The sequence below is a fragment of the Triplophysa rosa genome, linkage group LG11 (genome assembly GCF_024868665.1).
Source record: "Triplophysa rosa linkage group LG11, Trosa_1v2, whole genome shotgun sequence".
In the NCBI taxonomy this organism is placed as follows: domain Eukaryota; kingdom Metazoa; phylum Chordata; class Actinopteri; order Cypriniformes; family Nemacheilidae; genus Triplophysa; species Triplophysa rosa.
The window spans coordinates 24,278,571-24,300,902 of record NC_079900.1 but is presented as its reverse complement, the minus strand read 5'-3'; the positions used below and the strand labels follow the sequence as shown (position 1 = coordinate 24,300,902).

General features: G+C 40.0%; 1 pseudogene; it reads left to right on the top strand.

Annotated features, from left to right (window-relative positions):
- Positions 1–5,669: 5,669 nt before the first annotated feature.
- Positions 5,670–20,097, top strand: LOC130561490 (interferon-induced very large GTPase 1-like; annotated as a pseudogene).
- Positions 20,098–22,332: the final 2,235 nt, after the last annotated feature.

Genomic DNA, 22,332 nt, shown 5'->3' with positions numbered 1-22,332 from the left:
AATCTGTCTCTCTCCACCAGAGTTCCTTCCACCAGCCCGGCAGTCTAGGGGGCAACACAAACATTACTATTCTGAGAGAGCACGCTGTTCAAAAGCACAAACAAACACAGTGTCTGTCAAATCTGCGTTACTAATAAGTGTCAGTGTTTGTGCCATATTTCCAAATTCTCATTAATTGCAAAAGTGTAAAAAAACAGCACTATGGCACTTAGCAGCGATCCAAAAAATAATTGTCAAAAGCTTTGTGCCAATTCTACTTTGTAAACTCTGAGGATTCAGATGGGAATTATTATAAACACTAGTTGTTTTGGCTGGAAGTTTTCTCAAGGGAAGTGGAAGAAATACACTATTTCCAATTTGGATGGCAATAAAATGACTGATTAACACTTGTAATTCTGAAATTACAGTCTTCATGAAAAGCAATTACCGTTTGAACAAAGCTTTTCTCTCCAACACACAAAAATCATGTACTGCCACTGTTTTATCCATCATCTACATTCATATTAAACTTGTGTTTATTTAATTCATTTTAAAGCCTCAGACTGATTCAATCTGTCTCTGATGAAAAGAAAACAACTATCAATAATAATTATTATTATTATTATATACTGTACAGTATATACTGTCCTAATGGTTAGAGAGTCGGACTCATGACCAGAAGGTTGCCGGTTCGATTCCCAGGGCCGGTGGGTAACAACTGAGGTGCCCTTGAGCAAGGCACCTTACCCCTACTTGCTCCCCGGGCGCTGCAGTGATAGCTGCCCACTGCTCTCTGGATGGGTTAAATGCAGAGGTCATATTTCATTGCCTTGTACTTGTACATGTGCAATGACGATAAATTGAATCTAAATCTAAAAAAAATCTACACCTGACATCACAAACATCAAGGACTGCTCACTTAAACAATGACATACATTGAAAGCAGCACGGAGTAAAAAAGCACATGCTTACAAAATTGCATAAGCTTTGACCTACAGTAGAGATTCACAACAGAAAATATTGGGAGACACCGATGATATTCCTTACTTACACTATATCAGATTACCTGATATAAACAGAGATTTGATTTAACTTTAAATACAGAATCTGATAGATAATGCTGCTGTTAAGGAAAAACATGCAATCATTTTGCTGTTGTTCCAGTCTGTACAATCCTGAATGATGTGATAAGTCTGGGTTTGTCTGTACCTGCTGAAGTGTAGTTCTCACCCTATAATGAGACATCAGGATGTGAAGAGCAGGAGATGAGAGAACATGAGTGTTTGTATGTAGAGCAGCAGGGGTGCACTCTCACCTTTTACAAGGATCTATGGTGGATATCATGGACAAAATTAGATGTCTTCTGAGAAAAAAAGTGTAAAAACTAGCGATTCAGAGAATCAAATCTATAGGTGTGAGCACTAGAAAAACTGCATTACAAAAGTTAAAGTCCCAATGAAATTAAAAATGACAATGCCTATTTTTTCATGAAATATTACAGCGTTTATTGTAAACAGTTTATCAATGTGTCATTATCTTTGTAAAAATCGTGTGCCCTCATAATCTTCAGTTAAAATCTGAAAATGCACTTCCGTCCTGTATGACAACACATCTTTGATGACGTATGTTAGACGGATTGGGCGGAGCATCCGTTAACTCCTCCTCTTCAACTGTCAGTCTGCTGCCAGTGTCATTTCAAAATGCAACGGCTGTTTTTATACATCCAAGCAAATCGCAGAGAAAGACAAAAGCCACGCCCACTATTTTTCTGATTCAAAATTCCATTTCACTCGGAAATGCATCAAAATACAGAAATAAAAACGATCGCAACTTCCAGTTCACGGGGACTTTAATAAGTAAGTTTTATTATATGTTCGATGTTTTATATTTAACAACATTATAAAAAATTGCATTTTTGGTTATAAAGTCAATTAAATATTCTACAAATGAAAGATACCTGACGGCATTTTCACTTTGTTTATTATTTTAAGATGCAGCGAAAAGGTCAACTAAGTTTATTTATAAAAATAAATAAGTCTTACATGGGTTTGCTCATCCTCTGGTTAGGTTAAATGTGAACAAAACCAAACAGTGTTTTTTTTTTTAGATTGTATGTGTTTTTAGTATGTCTTCATGTCTTTACCAAACTTTTGTTGAAGAAAAACTGCAACGTATTTGGGAGCATTGTAATGCATTCAACCTCTTTTATGTGTGCAAAGCACCTCTTCAGTTGGAATTGTTTTGTGTTTCAGCCCATCAGCTCTGTAATGTGATCGAGCTCTTTCATGTTGGAGCAACACTGCCTTATAGCAAATTATCCTGGAATATAAAAGTCATTCTGTGTGTGTTTGGTTGTAAAAATCAGATGGTTGAGAGGCTATGCATCTGGTGAAGCAGGACTCGGCAGATGTCCACCTACCCGTCTCTTTACCTCTCTTGAGTTAACTCTGGTTATCAGCACTTTTCTGAAGCTCACTTTACCAGCAAATCAAAGCTACAAGATGCGCATTAACAGGAAAAAGGCAAGCTTAACAATCACTTGCCAATGTCAGATAAAGCAGAGATTCATCCCCTTTAGCTGAACATCAAGAAATGTTTCAAGTCTTTGGTTTTGAAAAATCTCAGCACTGAAAACACTACAACTTCAGTTTCATGTTTCTATTTTAAAGTGGATAGCAGACTCCACATGGGTCCTAAAGAGTGCAATCTCAGAAAAAACATGTCATTTCAACATGTCAGGTATTATTATAATTTCCATAATACTCAATAGTTTTGGTTAACTATTTTTTTTTATTAAAATCAGGATAAATTAAAGAATTACACAAGGTTTTGTAAATACTTGGACTGGCCACCTGTGTTTCCCTGCCTTTGGCACCTCCTGCAATGGCACATATAAGGATAAACCATAAAGGAAACAGATGGATTTTTTTTCAAATTACAGTATAATGAGAATGAGATTTTTATATAATCATGTGCCTTGGGACTTGAGGAGGTGATGTCATAAAACAAATATCATAATGGATATTATGTGGACAGCTTTACAATTCACTCACAAGCGACTTACAAAGGGAAGAGGACGCTAGCTGGGGGCGATCTGTTTCGGTCCATTTTCACAAGTGATCAAACTGCACTATCCATACAATTCTGAGCTTATGGAGTCTAATGAGAGAAAAAAAGCAGAACACACACAAAACAACGAAATAAGCAGACCCCATGAGGCTCGGTCTGTTACATCATGGTGGATTCAAGCTTTGATTGGCTGCTTTATTTCAGCTCTGAATATGACCACAAAGAATAGACCAAATACATCAGATATAAAATGTGTCTCTTATACAGTCATTTTTCAGCTTGTTTAAAAAATGGTTTAAAGAATAACAAACAATGTTGTGGTGCAGTCAAAACCATGAACAGGATGCATGTTTTGCTTAAGTAACATCTATTGAAAGGATGGATGGATGATGATGCTACAGCATGACGTGGTAAATTTTTCCTGAAACAAGGTATGATTCTCCGAAATACTGTATAATGTTTACGAGAATCTATTTTCAACAATATGCATCCTTGATCTGCACAGAAATGATGTGAAAAGAAGTCAGTCTTTTTATATGATTCTAGAAACTAATTTCTCTGTATTCCTTCTAGCAGAGAACAGGCTTTGATACACACTGTGTTCTCACAACAGCAAAGCACATCCATTCCACGTAGGCTATGGTTATGAAATTTGTGAAAACACTATAGCATCTACAACGTTTTAAGCTATTTTATATATAGATGTATATTTGATCTGGTTGATCTGATAAAATCCATGTTGAGAGAGTGAGATTAAATGTATTTTATAATTTGTTCACTGGCAGCAATGTTCTTGATTTATTATAGCTTGGATTTGGGTGACCTCTTGTGGAAGACAATGGAACCCAGTCCAGCCCTGTCTATATCCCTTGTTTTTCTGTCTCATGCTCAAAGCACACAACATGTCTAGTTAAAACGACAGGAGAACAACTAAGCCACAGATACTCGCAAATAAAGTAGATAAAAATATAAGAAATACTGTAAGTTTGTTAACTGGACTTGAGGACAGTAAAAAACAGCTCACAGTAGACTGAGAATCTAAAATGACTTACTATAAAAAATATAATATAATAAATATACACAATTTGTATATTTACATTTGTGTATTTTTAGATGCTTTCATCTAAAGCGACAGTGCATTCAAGGTATATATTTTAATACAAACGTCTGTGCTGCTAACGCAGTGCTCTACCAACTGCGCTAAAGGGGACCTATGTATATTTTTCTACTGTGATTAAATAATATGTTGTCAAGTGAGTTTTATAATAATAACTTCAACTACCATGTCTGTCCAGTTGGGGGCAGAACTGTCTCATAAAATAGGCCTGATTTACTTGAAGTGAAATCAGGATTTACCAGCTTCCCCGTTGACCTGTCTCTGTAGGGGAGGACTTTTTTGTCTTATAAAATATAAACTATTTGAATTTATAGGGTTTACCTTTGGCATCTCCAATGGACGTTCAAAAACGTTATTACCAACTATATCTGTTGTTGAGTTCGGTTCCGTACACACTGCGTAAAGTTTCATTAAATGTGGTTGTCAACATTTGCATGTTTCCAGGGGTTAATGTGGTTGTAGAATGCGGTTGTCACTCCAGTAAATTAGTGAACTGTGTGTGTACAGAACATGATTAAGCACTAAAAGATGAAGTGACAACTGAGTTTATCTGCAGTGTGTGGTCAATCTCATAGCAAGAGACGGGCGACACAGCGGCGGTGTGAACACACAGCATCCCTCTTGCATGTCACTAAACATGGTGCCATCTGGTGCATTCCTATGAATGCAGGCACAGTTAATGGATAATTCACCATATGACAACAACCAAATTTTTAAACATAGGGAAAACAATTGCATTGAAGTACGTATGTTTTTCTCTTGTCTCGTGTCAGATGGTTAGGGTTTATTGTCTTATGCATGACTGTCTTCATCTAGTCTTGCATTGTTAAGTCTGCAGTTTATTGTCAAGTTTGCAGTACCAGATGCGGTGTTCTTTCCATTCTCTGAGCTCCCAGCAGTCCCTTACGTGTGTGGTACTTCTTCATCAGCCACCACTAGCTCTCTTCCAGGGTTCTCATTCAGCCTCAGCAGCTTCAGTCTCTTCCGGACAGTCGCTGCCTGCTGCCGTTCCCCGGCTTATACGCCGGTCCTCTCTCCCTCCTCCGAGCGGGTGGCCCATCATCTCCAGAGTGCTGATCTGCTTCCAGTATTGTCTATAACAGGATTGCTGATGGTCTCTCGCAGGGGTCAAATGTTCCGCTGTTTTGTGTGACAAGGTGTGAAAAATCAAACAGACAGTGTTTTAAAACCGAGTTAGAGTCAGACTTTATGTAGGATATTTGTTTTCTAAAAAATGTCCCAAAATGTACACCCATCTTTGATAAAACATGGCATAATGTAAATAAGTTGTCACTGAATAGGTACTGTATATGTGAATAATTCAATTTAGACAAAAATGTCATATACGTGAAACCTTATAATTCGAAAGTGACACACGGACATTGGTTTGACCTTTGATTTATGTCACAAGTGGGCCGTAACAACCTAAATGCAGATAAGTGTGAAGTCGTGTGACTTGTGCTGCCTGTTTGGTTACTTTTTACTTGTGTATAGTGTACCCACACTCAGATCTCTTCCTGCTCTCATGAAGGAACTATTATAAGAATCATCCAAGCTCGATGAAAACTTGGATTACAGGTATCGTTCATGTTTGTAATGTGTGTATGTAAATTGTAGACACTAAATATTGACTTTCATTATACATGATTGAATGAGGTTCAATAACATCAAACAGTTTCACTTGTATCCTTGTATTAGAGAACAAATCTGTTTGTAAAAGGTTTTGTTCAGAAAAAAATAACTACAGAATTAAGATTCACATCATGTTTCATATCAGTCTGTTCATTCGGATTTTAAGCTATTAGTGCTTTGCGGGTGTGTGTTATGGTGAAAGTAAAGTTTGATACGAAATATTTGAGCATCTGAACAAAACTGTAATCCAACTGTATTTAGCATAAAACATTTAATATAAAAGGCTCACCCCTTTTATGTCTCACTACTTAAAATGTTTGTCTTTTTATTTATAAATTCAGGATTGAGAAAACATAGGTTAGTATTAAAAATATGTAGTGCATGATTTAGTTATTAGCCTTATTTTCTTTATAGTGATTTAAATCCATATGTGTTTAATTTTATCTATGAATGATGAAAAAACTAAAATCTGTAGCACTGATTGGAATGAACATGAAAAGTAAGCTATGGAATTGATTGATTTTTGTTTTAAAAGTACATTTTGCAATATATGTTTCAATCTTTTTTCTGTTTTTGTCTTATTTGGCTTCTATAGTCTTTCTTTTGTTCATTTTGTGTTTTTCCTCCTTTTCAGAGTCTTTCACATTTTTTTTAGAACTACAGTAGACGAAAGTTCACTCACTCCATACAAAAAGAGAAACTTCTTCCTTAACATATTAGCATGCAGGTATTGCCATTTCTCGCATTTTTATTCAATGTGTTGTCTTGTTATAGACAACATAATGAAAATATACAATATTACAGATGTATGGTTTAACTGCCTTAAATTGTAGTGACTTTAATATTCATTTATTTTTTTATTTTAATTCAGAATAAATTCTTTTTGTTTCCATTTTAATTTAGTCAAAATTATTTTTTATTGGTCAGATGAAAAAACACATGGAGACATAAAACCTGTTCTGTTGGTTCAATGACAGAAAAAAGATAGGAAGGAAGATAGTTTTGCACGTTATTTGACTAAACCAGTTTCTTAAGCATAAAAATTCACCTTAGGGCAGCATGTAGCCACTCATCAAACAACATAACATGTACAGTATGTTACAATTTACAGTAAGTAGTCAGCCAGAATGTGTGTTAGGTCTACTGTCGCATGTACTGCTGCCACCCGCAAAGCAGTGCAGGTCCATTTCCAAGTGAAACTCGTTCGTAAAATCACCGCCAGGTAGCACGAAAGAACAGCTGCTGTTACATTAAGATTTTAATTTGTAATTTAAGATTAAGGAAAGTAATGTAATATTTAGAATACAGCATTAAAATATTTATCATACATAGGTGTAGGATTCGAGTTTCAATATTTAATCCCATGTAGAGTGAAGTGTTATAGTGATGGATATTACTGCATGACAGGAGGCAACACGACAGTAAAAACAAACAAAAGTTATTGACGTTTATAGTCGGTGGAGAATGAGTCAGCTGCAGGACTGTTATTTATTCAATCATTAAAGCAAACGTGTTGTTCGATCACAAGGCTTCATGATGATAATTTTCCACGACTCTAAACAAAGTGCATACGCCTGATAAAAGGACATTGTTATAATAATGAAAAATAATTCCTTTTCTTGCTCACAAAACTGAAACTGCTGAACTGATAAACTTTCTCTAAACGCTACATTTAAAGTCACCATGAAACCAACATTTCAGGACAATTCTTATTTTTATAGAATATTGCAGCGTTTATAATAAATGTTTTTTGACTTTTTAAAGTAATTTGCTCCCATAATCTTTCATTAGAAATATTAACTTCCTCTCCTTCCATCGCTTTCATGACATTAAGAGAAATGATTCAATTTCTTGGTCACTACAACAGACTGATTTATTTAAAGCTCATGCCTCCTTATGCAGAAGCAGCATCAGAAGTGTCATTGAAGCCATCATGAAACAGAAGTTGTGATGGTGTTTTTTCTGGTTTAAGAAAAATGTATGGCGGGGCTAGATTTGGATTTGGGAATTTACTGGATTGTTGGATTTTGGAAACTTGGCCATTGGACCGAGACCGTCATATTCTGTATACAACGGACAGTAAAGCATGCATTCAGGCCGAGACATGTCATGCTGAGGAGATTTGCATAGAGCAGGAGAAATGTCTGAAATATGACATTAAAAAAAGAACCGTTAGTAGATTTCATGATAACCTTAAAGAGTTGGACAGGATCAAAGAGATGCCTTCCGCCATACACTGGAAGGTTATGATATTGTGTCGTCTCAACACAACGTTGAGCAATGGCAGAAAGGGAAGTCTCAGTTAGGGCTGTAACCATTACACACCGATGGACGGAACGAGACGTTGTTTTTAGTAAACAAATCATTATTACTTGGTGGCAAATTACCTCAGTGCTATGAGAGCGGAAGTGGCTTAGCCATCTGAGATTTTAGTGGGAGTACGTCATAACCCTGCGTGCATGTAGTCTATTCCAACAATTCTTCTGTAAAAGCAGAGAGAAAATCCAAATTTGTATGTTGCACACTTGGGACTAGTTGTAAAAATGCTTGCACTGTTTTAAAAGATGATGGACTGTTTATGATGAGGGTTGTTCATGCAACCAAACTTTATGTTTACATTTTAAAGCATTCAAGTGAAACTATTGAGCATTATATTGATGTTTTTCAACCGTTAGGTGTACTGTTTTATCACTTAGCCCTAGAGTATAGCCCTCAACTCTTTCTCTGACAGTGTTTATGATATGAACACACACCAGTGTTGACCACACATGAGTCACAGACTGATGTAAATGACATCATAATGAAATGATAAAAGAGATCATCTTTTAACAGATATTCCAGCTGTGAAAAAAAAGAGAAATTAGAAGAAACTGACCCGTAGATACTCTGGAAGATCCAATGAAGCATGTCATAGAAAAAGGTGAGTATGAAAATATTTGTTGTTGTTTCTAATAAAGACAAATCGCAAATTTCACATCCTGGCCAATGTTCTCTTCCAACCTAAAAAACAAATATATAAATGCATCAATGTACAACATGTATCATGTGGTGTTTGAAATCTTTTTTTTAAACGCTAGGTAAAAAGAAGTCACGTCTGACTGTTGCCTTGCTTGGAAACTCCACATCAGTCCGGTTTGGTCATGCTAACATTCTGCTCGGAGAAAAACACCTTGCTCTTAAAAATGTAGAATTCTTCAATTTCTCCAGGATTGTTCCTGTTCAGATGAAAATATCAGAACATCATGTCTCAGTGGTTAACATGATTGATTTCATTGCACTTCACCTGGACTTTTTGAACTTTCTCATTGGTCACCTAATGCTTGAAAATGAAATCAATGCCTTCATTTTTGTGGTGCGACTGGACCAGTTAACAGATGCTGATACGATGGGTCTTGAATGGCTACAAAGAGTATTTGGTGACATAGTTCTTCAGTTTGTGATGATCCTCTTCACTTATGAGAGAGATTACTGTGACTTAATCATAGACGATCTGAAGAAAAATCCTGTTGTAGACCAGCTGCTAAAAAAATGTGGAGGAAGATATCACATCTGCAGCAATATCATGAACGACCAATCAGAGATGAGGGAACTGATGGATAAGATTCACTGTTTGTTTAATAAGAACAAAGAGCAGTGTTACACTGATGAGATGTACAACACACGGTTAAATAGACGAATTGACTGCCAAAAGAATACAAATGAAACTGGTAAGAAATGTTTTTTGTTTGTTTGTTTGTTTGTTTTACATTGAGTCAGGGTTGGGTTTTTTGTCTTAATCACAAATTCACAGCATAATTTCTATTTGCATTAATTAATATGCAAAGTTCTGATGCAAAACCCTCTAAATCCGTCCGATGACTTTTCGTTTAAACAAGCATTTTTATCAAACGCCTACATTTACATTCAGCAATTCCAGATATTTCAGACCAGTCCGAGTGTGGTATTTACAGTAGTGGGTTTTGAAGCAAAATTATTTGAGTAATGTATATGTAGCGAGGAAGGCGGGGCGAGAGCCGTGGGGCGGGTAAGGTGGGCCCGGCGGCGTAAGTGGCAACGAGTGTCAGCTGTGCGACCGCCGGTCCCCGCATGCCTCATGGGGGAGCTCGGGAGCATAAGAGGACGAGCGACCGGACCATCGAGAGAGAGGACCCGGGCCCGGAAACAGTTACGTTTGTTCATGTTCGTGTGGCCGGCAGTCGACCGTGAGGTGGCTGCTGGCCTTTTATTTGTTGGATTATTGTTTATTTATTTTGATTAAAGTTTTGTGAATGATGCCAGTTCCCGCCTCCTTCCTTCCCTTTTATTGAACTTTATTACAGTATACTATGTGGGGAGAGTGCTTTGACTTTTGTAATTTTTTTACCTCTTTGAAGGATATTGGTTTCCTTATGAGCACTTGAGCTTAACTGACACTTGGGTGTTTGTAATAGAAGTAGGCTATTTTGTCGACCTTGACTTTTTGCGATTGCTCTCCTCACGAATCACCTTTCCTTGTTTTTCACTGACATGTCTCTTAAAGGCGCAGTTTTTGATTTACAGCAGCCACTAGCATTGTATTATAGATTTGCATCGAATCTCTCAGTCCAAACACGACAGTGGCTACCATAGTACAAAAAGATGTCGTCGGCTGCGACAACGTGTTTTCTCATGTTGACGCAGGGAAGAGATCATGCGGGCATTAGAAAGACTGTAGAAAGAGCGATGTCTTATTTATTACATAAAATAAAAGGTCTGTGGATTTTAAGTATAAAAAGTAAGGCAGGAGCTAGGACCTGCGTTAATATTATAAAGACTTTCCGGCAGAGACGCGTTAGGACCCACGATACTAAGGCTTTTAGCAGAGATACTCACAGATATCTATGGAGATACTTTCCAGCAGAGAGACGTTGGAGAAAAAGATCGTCTCAAAATCACCCCCGAGGAGGTTGCTTTGATTCGGATCAGTATGTGAGTAACATTGGTTTTTCTGTTTGTTAGAACCAAGATATGTTGTTGTTGTAATATTAGCTGTGTGACGGAGCAGTTTTGAGCGTCATTGTTTATCTGGAACCGCTTTAATATTGTACTCGTCCAGATACTGGAGAGAGCGAGCGTTGTCATGATCCCGCCTTCCTATTAGTTATTTCTCTTGTTCTGGCCAATGGGATTATGTTTGGGATTATGTTTGTCTTTATCCCTGTCTTGTCCTGTTGCCCCTGGTCTCTTTAAATTAAGTTAAGTTTGAAGTCTTGAGTTTTGTTAAGTATTTTGTTCTTGTTTTCCCCCTAGAGGGATTTTAAGTTAAGTTTTGTCCTTTGTTAAATAAAATGTATTTTGTTGAGAGCTGTCTGCACTTGGGTTCTGTTTCCTGTCAGTTCCATGACACGTGTTGGTGCTAAAACTGGAGAGTTTTACTCAATGATGAATAAATTTACAGCTAATCCGCGGTGGGTCACATGCGTTCCGAACCATAGAGCACGATCCGTATGGATCATCCACGTTCCGTTTCACCACTATACCGCAGGGGAGAGGAAGATAAAGAGGAAACAATTTTAACCACATTGCAGTGAAACGTATAAGTGATGAATTCCTTATTACATGACAGTAGGAAACACAAAAAAATCGAAACAAGAGTTTTTATAATGTAACAGTCTCGCGTAGCCACATACTGAAGGTCTGGGAACTTGAACGGCTTTGAATGGCCAAGTACTTCCCATATGACTGACAGGTAAAGAAATCATGTATCATTTTGTGCCATGTCATGATTTATGAGTTTATGCTGTCAACATTAAATTCGGAAAGCTCTTCATATTTATCATGCACCATGCGCAAAAATTGCTTTGATAAAAATGAAGTGCATATTAATCTTGTTGACGTGAAATAAACCTGCTACTGAGGTTTAACTGACCTGTTGCTATCACAATATCTGGAATATTGGCGGGACAAGGCCGGCCGCACAAGGCTGGGGACCGTCTGGAAGGCCGGCTGGACAGGGCCTGACACCGGCTGGAAGGCCGGCTGGGACACCGGCTGCTGCACCGGCTGGGACGCCGACTGCTGCACCGGCTGGGACGCCGGCTGGATCACCGGACTGGACTCCGGCTGCACCGAACTGGACGCCGGCTGCATCGGACTGGACGCCGGCTGCTGCACCGGCTGGGACGCCGACTGCTGCACCGGCTGGGACCACCGGACTGGACGCCGGCTGGATCACCGGACAGGACGCCGGCTGGATCACCGGACCGGACGCCGGCTGGATCACCGGACCGGACGCAGGCTGGATCACCGGACCGGACGCCGGCTGGATCACCGGATTGGACTCTGGACTGGATGCCGGCTGGATCACCAGACTGGACGCCGGCTCGACCACCGGCTGGGACGCCATCTCGACCGCCGGCTGGGACGCCGGCAGGACCTCCGGTTGCACCAGCTGCATTGGACGGTACGTTCTCCCGTGACGCTCCTCCCTCCTTTTCCGCACCGCCGGGTCTGCAGCCATCTTTGGCGGACCCCTGGGGACCGGAGGTAGTTCTGCGTTGAGGGAACCCCCAGACATCATCCCCGAGTCCTTCCTCCCCCACTCACCACGGTCGCCGCCAGGAGAACCGGGAACCGTGGAGCTCCAGCCAGAGGGTACTGAGTCCCCCTGGGCAGCGGCAGCCAGGACGAGACCCCCCGGGACGCTCGACCGTGGAGCGGAAGTTCCAAATGGAACCCCACTCCCGGGATCATCCCGGTTGGCCACGTACCTGACCATATCCGCGAACCCGAGAGGAGCCAGCAGCATCTTCTCCGACGGTGTGAGGAGCCGGGTGAGGCAGCAATTGAAGATCGTCTTCAACTCCGCCTCACTGAACCCGGTCACCTCTGCCACCGCAGAGAATGCTCTGGCGAACTCCCGGTCCCCATAACTCCCCTGACGGAACCTCAGCAGCAAGTGGGCTAGGCCGGATCGGTGGGACGACGCCTGCTGGGTTCGGTCATTCTGTCAAGGATGTGGCAAGCAAAAACCCAAGCGCAGGCAGCGGGAGTGCGGGGATAACAAACAGACTTTTATTACGTAAACAAAACACAAAACAAAGACCCGAGATGGGGTAAAACTCATGAACAATAAAAAACAAAAAAACAAGTACGGACCGAAGACTAACTAAACACTAGACTAATCAACAATAGACATGAACTAACTCAACACTTACTACGATGACAAAACAGCACGACAGGAACAGGAACAGGCAATACTGGTAACACACTGGACGAGCAACAAGACGAACTGAATACAACACATAGCACACACAATGACCGAACACAGGACAATGAAACATGCGGGTATTATATAGGGAGACAGAAAAAGGATAATTAGCAAGGGGCAGGTGTGGGTAATAAAACACTCAAGGAAAGTTAAAGAGGAAACGAGATGGCGGGAACAGAGACTCGGACCGGAGAGAGAGAGTATGGAAGGCCGAAAGGTCAACAATCTCTCTCTCCACATAAAACCTAAGGCTTTGCCATGACTCTGCTACAAGACCAAGAATAGACATGACATGATGAAGCAGAGTCATGACAGAATCATACTGGAGATATGAGTGTCACTATTGTCAAGCTACTTTAAATGTAGTTAAGTTAATAGCATCACTACTTTAGTAGATCGTTGTTCACCATCAATGGTTTTTATATTGTATATTTACCTGTTTTTTTTTTATATTCAAAAATGTCTAATAACAAGGACTATACCAAAGTAAGATATGATTGAATTATATTGATGACCACTTCGAAGAACAAAATACTATGTTCTACCCTTTTCCACTTTTTTTGTTTCAAAAGACAAAACCACAATCAAGAACAAGATCATGGAGCACACCACGTCAAGACCAAGAAGAGAAACACACATGGTCTGTACTGGCAGAAGTGTAAATATAAAATGAATGTCTTTTGTGTAGGATAAAACATTTTTTGATTCTTCATCACATTTTGTCTGCATATTTTAAGAACAAAATAGGATGAAAACCAGGAGAATAACTAGTGGTGAATTTACTGTAAGTATTAATGTGGGCACTGAATCAATTAGGTCCACTTTTAGATACTGCAGATATTTGCAGATATTAGATATTAGCATATCACTTACGGCCATAGTGTGCATGTGATGAACAATGTAGTCAAAGATATTATCACAATTTTTCACATTTTTATTTATGTTTTTGACAAGCAAAATGTATCACAATATTCATTTAATACCATTAAAAAGAAAATGCATTCCACATGACCAAAAAAAAAAAAAAGAACTTGTATCATCTCCACTTTTGGTACACCAAATCCTGCTCAAAATGTTAAAACCTTACTCATCATACAGCTGATTGGGTGGTGTATTCCAAAATAAAGGGCAAACCCTTGATTTGTCCCTTGATTACACAGTTCTGTTCTTTCATAACATATGACAGGTTTAGAATATAGAAACCAAGATATTTGGCTTGTTTAACTTGGGGCTGCACACTGAAGCTGTTGGCCTTTCAGGAATATATATAAAACAAAAGAAAAACTAAATAGAAAAACTCTCATTCGTGCTGTTTCTTTCACAGGGAACAGTTGAAAACGATTTATTACATGACACACGACTGGAACAAGACAACAGAAAGGAAATTAATGAAAAAGTAGTGCATCCCTTTGACAGACTTCATCTTGAAGCCAAGAGCCACAATAAAATAAGAGCTGCAGATGTTCTTCAGATAACAGCACATTCATTACAATCTCATGAGTCATGTGCTGAGGAGGAGCCGGTTCAGACTTTCCTACAAAAACTCCTTATAATGAACTACAGAGCAAGAAACATTAAAACTAAAGAGACCAATGAGCAGCATTACACACAACAAAGAGACAATGACTCATCTGAAGATGAGGGGGATATTTTTAAGGATAGATGTTGGTCTGGTTTGTCTTTTACTTCCTTAGACACCATTCACCCAATGGATGTTCAGATGGCAGTATTTCATTGTGCTGATAGTTTCCTAAAGCAGCTGATAGTCACTAAACTCTCACAGTGTCAGTTTGCTCTTCCTCTCCTTGTTCCTCATCCTTTCACACAAGAGATTCAGTTTCCTCTCTGGACTTTCCGACAAATCAACAAGAGCTGGAAGATTAGAAATACTGACAATGACATGTACAGTAGAGACCAGCTAGGGTACAAAGCAGAAACTCCAATGGTGTCGTTCTTCAGGTTTGGCTCAGTGTCTTCATCCAAGTCTCAGCTGATGAACAGTCTGATCAATGAGAGACACAACACATTCTTCCACAGGAACTGTCCAGGCAGCAGCAGAACCAGACTACTCATGGATGGAGTGGTGGAGATCGCCTGGTACTGTCCCTCTGGAAAAAGCACAGATAAATTTACTGACTGTGTTGCATTCTGTAATCTTCATGGTGATGCAGGAGTCAGTGAGAAACAGCTGCAGATTCTGACTGAAATGTCTTCAGTCAATGTTGTTCTTCTACCACTGCTTGACGAGAATGACAAAAATGCAACAAAGATTCAAAATCTGTACAGAGACAAAAAGCCACTCATTTGTCTTCTAACTGAGGATGAATCTGCTGCAAAGCAAAATAAAAGAAAGTACAAAATTGGTCTGAAAGACAGAAATATTGCAGATGTTTCTGAAGAACTCAGAAGAGCTATAAATGAATGTCTCTCATCATCAGAACTGGCTTCAATGTTCAAAGTTGAAGATGTATGCAAATATTCAGATATCAGAGTAGACGAGGAAGATGAAGAAGACTGCAGAAAAGGAAGAGAAGCAGCACAGCAGATGATGAGTTTACTGAAGAAAAAACATTTGACAGAAATCAAAGAATCTTTTCTTCCCTGTCAGGGGAAACTGTGGCAACTGTGGTGTCAGAAGAACAAAGAACTTCATCGACCTCAAGGGGATGAGTTAGAACAAATAATAAGTAGTAAACAAACAGAAATGAAGACCATTCGTGAACGGCAACACAAATCCCACACAAGTGAGTTTATAAGGATCTTAATAACACAAATGAACTCAAATGGTTCTAATAGAATGTTTTTCCTCAAATGGCTCAGAATCCTCCTGGATGAATTTACCTCTGCTGATCTTTCTGCTTTACATCACAAGTATGATCAAAAGTGGTCAAAAGTCTTAAAACTGAGAGAGAAGAATGATAAATCTGAACAACTCAAAGATGCACAAACAGAACTTGAAGGAATATCTACAGAACTTCAAGCAGCAACCTTTGGCTTGGAGCACATCATGAGAGAGATTGGTCAGATCTATGAATCATGTTCATGTGTAAATGAGAACAAGCAAGGCCTGCATCTTAACTTCTCTTCTCTGCCGAGTCTTGCAGCAGAGATGATGATCTCTGGATTTCCACTAGAGCTGATGGATGGGGATGCTGCTCATGTTCCTCTGATTTGGGTTTCCGCTGTTCTAGATAAACTCATCCACAAACTGGGAGACCAGAGAATCTTTGTGCTGTCAGTTTTAGGGATTCAGAGCTCTGGGAAATCTACCATGCTAAATGCCATGTTTGGACTTGAGTTTGCAGTCAGTGCTGGTCGCTGCACCAGAGGAGCTTTCATGCAGCTGCTCAAAGTATCAGAGAAGATGAAACATCAACTGAAGTTTCATTATATTCTGGTTGTTGATACTGAGGGTCTCCGAGCTCTAGAATTGGCTGGAAGGTCCACAAGACATCATGACAATGAATTGGCCACATTTGTTGTTGGTCTTGGTAATCTGACATTGATCAACATCTTCGGAGAAAACCCATCTGAAATGCAGGAAATTCTCCAGATTGTTGTTCAGGCCTTTCTGAGGATGAAGAAGGTCAAATTGAATCCCAGTTGCATGTTTGTACATCAGAATGTCTCAGACATCACAGCTGGAGAGAAAAACATGGAAGGTAGGAGACGTCTGCAGGAGACACTGGATGAGATGACAAAACTTGCTGCTAAAGAAGAGGTCTGTGTTGAAGAACGTTTTAGTGATGTCATTGCATTCGATGTACGTGATGATGTGAAGTATTTTGCTCAGCTGTGGGAGGGCAGCCCACCCATGGCACCACCAAACCCAAATTACTGTGAGAATGTTCAAGATCTAAAGGAAACCATTATTTCACAAACCTCAAAATCAGGTAGAATGATGCTGACACACCTAAAAGATCATATTAAAGACCTTTGGGAGGCTTTACTGAATGAACGATTTGTGTTCAGCTTCAGAAATTCTCTGGAAATCTCAGCATACAGAAAACTAGAGACAGAATACAGCAATTGGACCTGGAGTCTTCGCAGTGCCCTGTTGGAAATTGAGAATAAACTACAAAACAAAATAGAAAGTGAAGCAATTATTGTGGTTGAGGAAAGAGATCTTCAGCGAGAACTGAAGGGGAAAAATGAAGAAGTGAAAAAAGCAATGGCAGAATTCTTTGAGAAAGACCCGGATAAAGATATCTTAATTCAGTGGAAAGAGTCTTTCGAAATAAAAATCAAACAGCTTCAGGAGAACATTATAACAAAAACAAAGAAGAAGCTGAATGAGATTCTTCAGCAGAAAGACCTGAAGAAAAAGATTGATGCTCTGAAGACACAACATGAAAACACACTCTTTGAAAAGAGCAAAACACTTGCTTTAAAACAAAAAGATAAAATGAGTGATGAAGAAACTCTGAAGAGAGAGTTTGATTTGTTTTGGGAAGAATGTGTGAAGACGTTTACCACAGATACTTGTCCAATCAAAGACATTGACATTCTAAGAGATGTGAAAGATCTTCTCAGTGACATCTATAAAAGTGTCCCTGTACACATCTGGAAAGACATCAGGGATATATTTACTGTGCAGAGTTATTCAGATTATGTACAGTTAAAGAAATCCAGTGGAATAATGAACAAAACCACAAATGTACTATTAGGCAATACTCTGTCTAAAGAGGATGAAGCTCAAATAAAAACATTAATTTCATATGTTGTTCACCAAACAGACAAGATGATTGAGATGTTCAACATTTCAAGACTGGGCTACAACATCAGCTGCATTCAACAAATCACAGACTACATCAAAGAAAGAATAATAGATCATCAGGAGAAACCAGTAAAATATTTGTTCAAGGGAGAATTTTATGTAGATCTAGTTTTTTCTATATTTAAGAGAGTGAACAAGACATTCACAGACCAACACAGAATGTTCATGGAAGCCAATGACACTGTTCTCTATTTGAAGAACAAGAGGGAAGAATATTAAAATATTTTCCAGAAATATTGTCAAGGAGCAACATCAGCTAACATTTTTGGTGAAATCATCTGTCAGAAACTGAAAGGACCAATTGAACAGAGTGTGTACAGAAACACAGCCAGAAATGTAGCAGATGAAATGAGATCAAACTGTCCATCACTGAATGGAAACAGATCAAATCTGGAGAAACACATCCTGAAGAAACTGGCAAACGATGAGAACTTTTATAAATACATGCACTATGTTCGTAATCCCAGAGAATATTTCAAGGATTTCATCAGAGATCAAGTCAGTCAGTACATTCGAGATCAGTTCAGTATCAGTGTTCAGCCCAAGATGAAACAGAACATTGAAGTTCTGCAGCAGAAGATCATAACAGCAGCACATGAATCTACTGAACATGCTCAAGTGAACAAAGGAGGTGTGGATTTGTGGTTGAAGTTTTTCACGCAGAAGCTTTCTGATGTTCTTAAATTCTCTGTGAAGTTCTTCAGTGGAGTGAAACATGATGGTGTTGATGATTTCAAACTCTTAGAAGAAGTGATAAGAAGAGAACTTTCTTCTATATTGTCTGACATGAGCAGAGAATTCAGCCCAGATGGAGTACATAAGATTCTGATTGATCATTTCTGTCATTGCTGTTGGGTTCAGTGTCCATTCTGTTCAGCCATCTGCACCAACACTAAAGAAAACCATACTGGAGATCACAGTGTTCTGTTTCATAGAGTGAATGTGTACAATGGACTGTATTATGGACAAGACCTCACAGCTTGTACAACTTTAGTAGCAAGTTACAAATATTTCTTGTCATCAGGTCAGTGGTTTCTATATAAAGAATACAGAAGAGCAGGAGGAGTTTTTGCAAGGTGGAGCATCACCCCTGATCTCTCTGAGCAGCTCTACTGGAAGTGGTTTGTGTGCAGATTTCAGAAAGATCTGGAAAGGTACTACAATGCAAAATTCCAGGGGAGAGGAATGATCCCATATGAATGGAGACGATACACAAAGTGGGATGCTTTTTATAGTTTAGATAAATATTAGTCTAATGAAGCAAGCAAGTCTCTTTTTATTTTATTTTCTGTTTCTCAATTAAATGACTTTAAACTGAACAAAGAAATAACTGATTTTATTTATATATTTGTTTTTTATAATTATGCTATTTTATTTTACTTTATCCCCTATCTTTATACTGTCCATCATTTTTATGTCACTATTTTTCATCTGAAATGTATTTTCTGTATAGCTGCTTGCAACAATGATCAATTGTGACAAGCACTGCAGAAATAAATTGAATTGAATTTTAGTGGTTTCCACTATAGACTGTTACGCACGGCTTGTGTATACCCCGGCCCAGAGATATTGCTTTTTTGTCTTCTCTAGCCCTATTGGTTGATCTGGGGAAGCCAGGTGATAACGTGATGGGAGGTGGAGCTGCTAGAGGCCACCAGCCACAGTTTTCCTCATGGCCATAACATCACACTTCTATTTTTGACCTTCGTTTGTAATTTCAGTTTGGAGCAGCGTGTTCTTGTTATTTTAGTTATGTTTTATCTTTTATTGCTGGGCTCCCTGTTGCTACCTTTTTCTATTATTGTTGTGAGATCTTATGTTAAAATAAATCACTTTGACGACATATCATTGCTGTCCTTTTATTATGTTGCGTCCCTTCTAGTCCTTTAGACAACGATATTAGGGACCGTAACAGACTGCATAAAAGATGGACAGTGTGACGCCGCTTCCTTCCATTGTAATGAATTGCGCGTAAAACGTCCGATAATGGGTGCTGACATGTTATGCAAAAATGTCAGTTTGGAGCCTGGCATGCGCAGAAGGAATCGTCAGTTTGTTTACATGGTGAGGGCTGGGTTTATGACCTGTACTGCAGTCAGCCACCAGGGGACGACCAAAGAGACTTCAGCTTCACTTTTCAGTATGTGTGAGGCACCCCTGGTTTCCACAATGAAGCTTTGTACCTGTTCTTAACAATAATTTACAAACCTTCTACATGAACATAGAGTAAAATGTTTGGCTACACTACAATTTCTTCTTAGTACAGACCGATTTTGTTCGTAGCGCGTGCGACATATATGTCGCCAGGAGTTAAATTGGGATTTGTTATGTGGCGGGGCTCTGTGGGGGATTTTGAGGGGTGCGTATACAAAGTTTATAATCTTATTGAATTAATAACATTAACATTAATTAAACAATAACATTATCTGATCAAATTCATTCTAGATGCCAGCAGTGTACAAAGCTACATGTGATAAGAATCTTTCTGTATAGGCCTGTGCCCTGTTTATTAGCATTTTATTATCATTTATAATGTCTGCAGAATTTTATGTATGACCTGAATGTTTCCCATACTTTTCTGTCAAAACTTCTTACAATATTCACAATGATTGAGTCATCCATTAATTTGTTTAGGCTATTGTTGCTGCTGCACACACCATGAACAGAACCACTTTTAATGCTTGAATTTTATTAAAATTACATAATTTGGAAATCGAGCCTTTCTTCATAAACAGCTCATTATGACTTGAAATGTTAAAACAACAGTGCGCACCGGAAGAGAAGCAGTGCGGCGCGTCATGTCTACACCTCGCAAATAGGTAGTGCACGGCTGGGTGCTGCAGAAAGGAAACACAGTCTGCGCAGACATGGATTTCTGCACGCACACGGTAAATGTGTGATTGCGAATTGGGTTACTATGCAGTATATAGATCTGTTTATCCGTGATTATCAATGTAAGTGTATATTGTTACTTAAACTTGAGATTTATACTGGGGCACAGCAGATTTATACTGAGGCATGACGTAGTGCGGCTCCATAACACCTGAAAAGCCGCACACTGGCGGGGAGCAGAGCGAGGCCATTAGCCTATGTGCTTGGTCACTGCCCCAATTTAACCCCTGTATGTTGCACTGTACAGCCCTGCATGGGACCTAAGAATGTTCTTCCAATCATTGCATTCAGTGTGAAAGCTTTTTGATGCTCGATTAGCTCATTTAAAACCCATCACTCTGTATCATCGATTTATGAAATAGCGACTGTGTCTGTTCCCCGAACGAACAAATACAAAAAAAAAAATTGAAATCATCACAAACAAAAATCTTATCAATATTAAATGACATAATGACATATCTACAATGAAGGAGATCTAAAAGCTAAAATTTGGGTTCTTTAACATCAGTTCCTTTTCTGTCGGTCTCTCGACGTTGTGTCGAGCCTTGTCTTGAGAACCTATCATCTTCTGTGTATTTAGAAAAGGCCAATGAAAATTGGCGAATGAAATTTGCATGACGGACTACTCCCCGGATGTCCGGGTATAAGAGGGAAGCCGGCGTGCTCATTCATTCACCTTTTGTTCTTCAGAGCCTACGCATCTGATGAGCTTCTCTACGATCTGGTGATCATTCTTTCTGCTGGAATCTACGACGTGGACAGCGGACGGTCCCTTCCTGCAGTGACTCTCCCCTGGGCGTCTCGGCAGTTCCGGAGGTGTTCGAGCAAATTTCCTTTTCTAAAAGAGCAAATTTCTCCAGCGTGGCTTGTCCCGCTGTTCTCATGGGTGCAACACACTCATCGAGGAGGGGGACGGACACAATGCCTGCTTCCAGTACGCTGGGGCAGACGTTGTGGATACGTCCTGCCCGCACTGCGGGCGGTGACGATTCAGACGTTGCGTCACAGGTGGCTGTGTTCCCACGGGACTCAGCCACCACCTCGTTTGCTCCCCGTTCCGTGGCGGCAGGACTACGGCCCTGCCGTCCGCTATGGCAAGCAGCGAGGGTGAGATGAGGATTACTGTGAGCGATAATCCGCCAGCCACGGCTCACGGACCGTTCACACCTCGTTTCGCTCGTCTGACCGTTCCCCAAAAAAGACGGTCCGCCGTCTTATTCCTCAATCACGTATTCGGACACGATGCGTGATGATGAGATGTCTCTTGCAGCATCGGGGGGTGACGTACTGCCATCCGACTCCGACGATTCCTCGGGCTCCCTCCCTCGGGGGGTCGAGCCCAGGAAAAAGCGGATGTCGAGATGTCGGCCATGCTTTCCCGGGCCGCCGTGAGTGTTGGGTTGCAGTGCCCGCACTGCCTCTCCCGGCGCTCGCGGCTGGCTACATGGCGCCTCGGGTTTGAGCGCGGCTCCAAGCCACGCCCGCCCCCAGTGCCGTGTTTACCGGAAGTGCATGAGGAACTTGGTAAGACCTGGAACCCCCCTTTCCGGCACGTTTCACGTCAAACAAAGTTCTGTCACCCTCTCTTCCCTCGAGGTTGAGACAGCTGGAGGATACGTCGGTGTCCCCCAGGTGGAG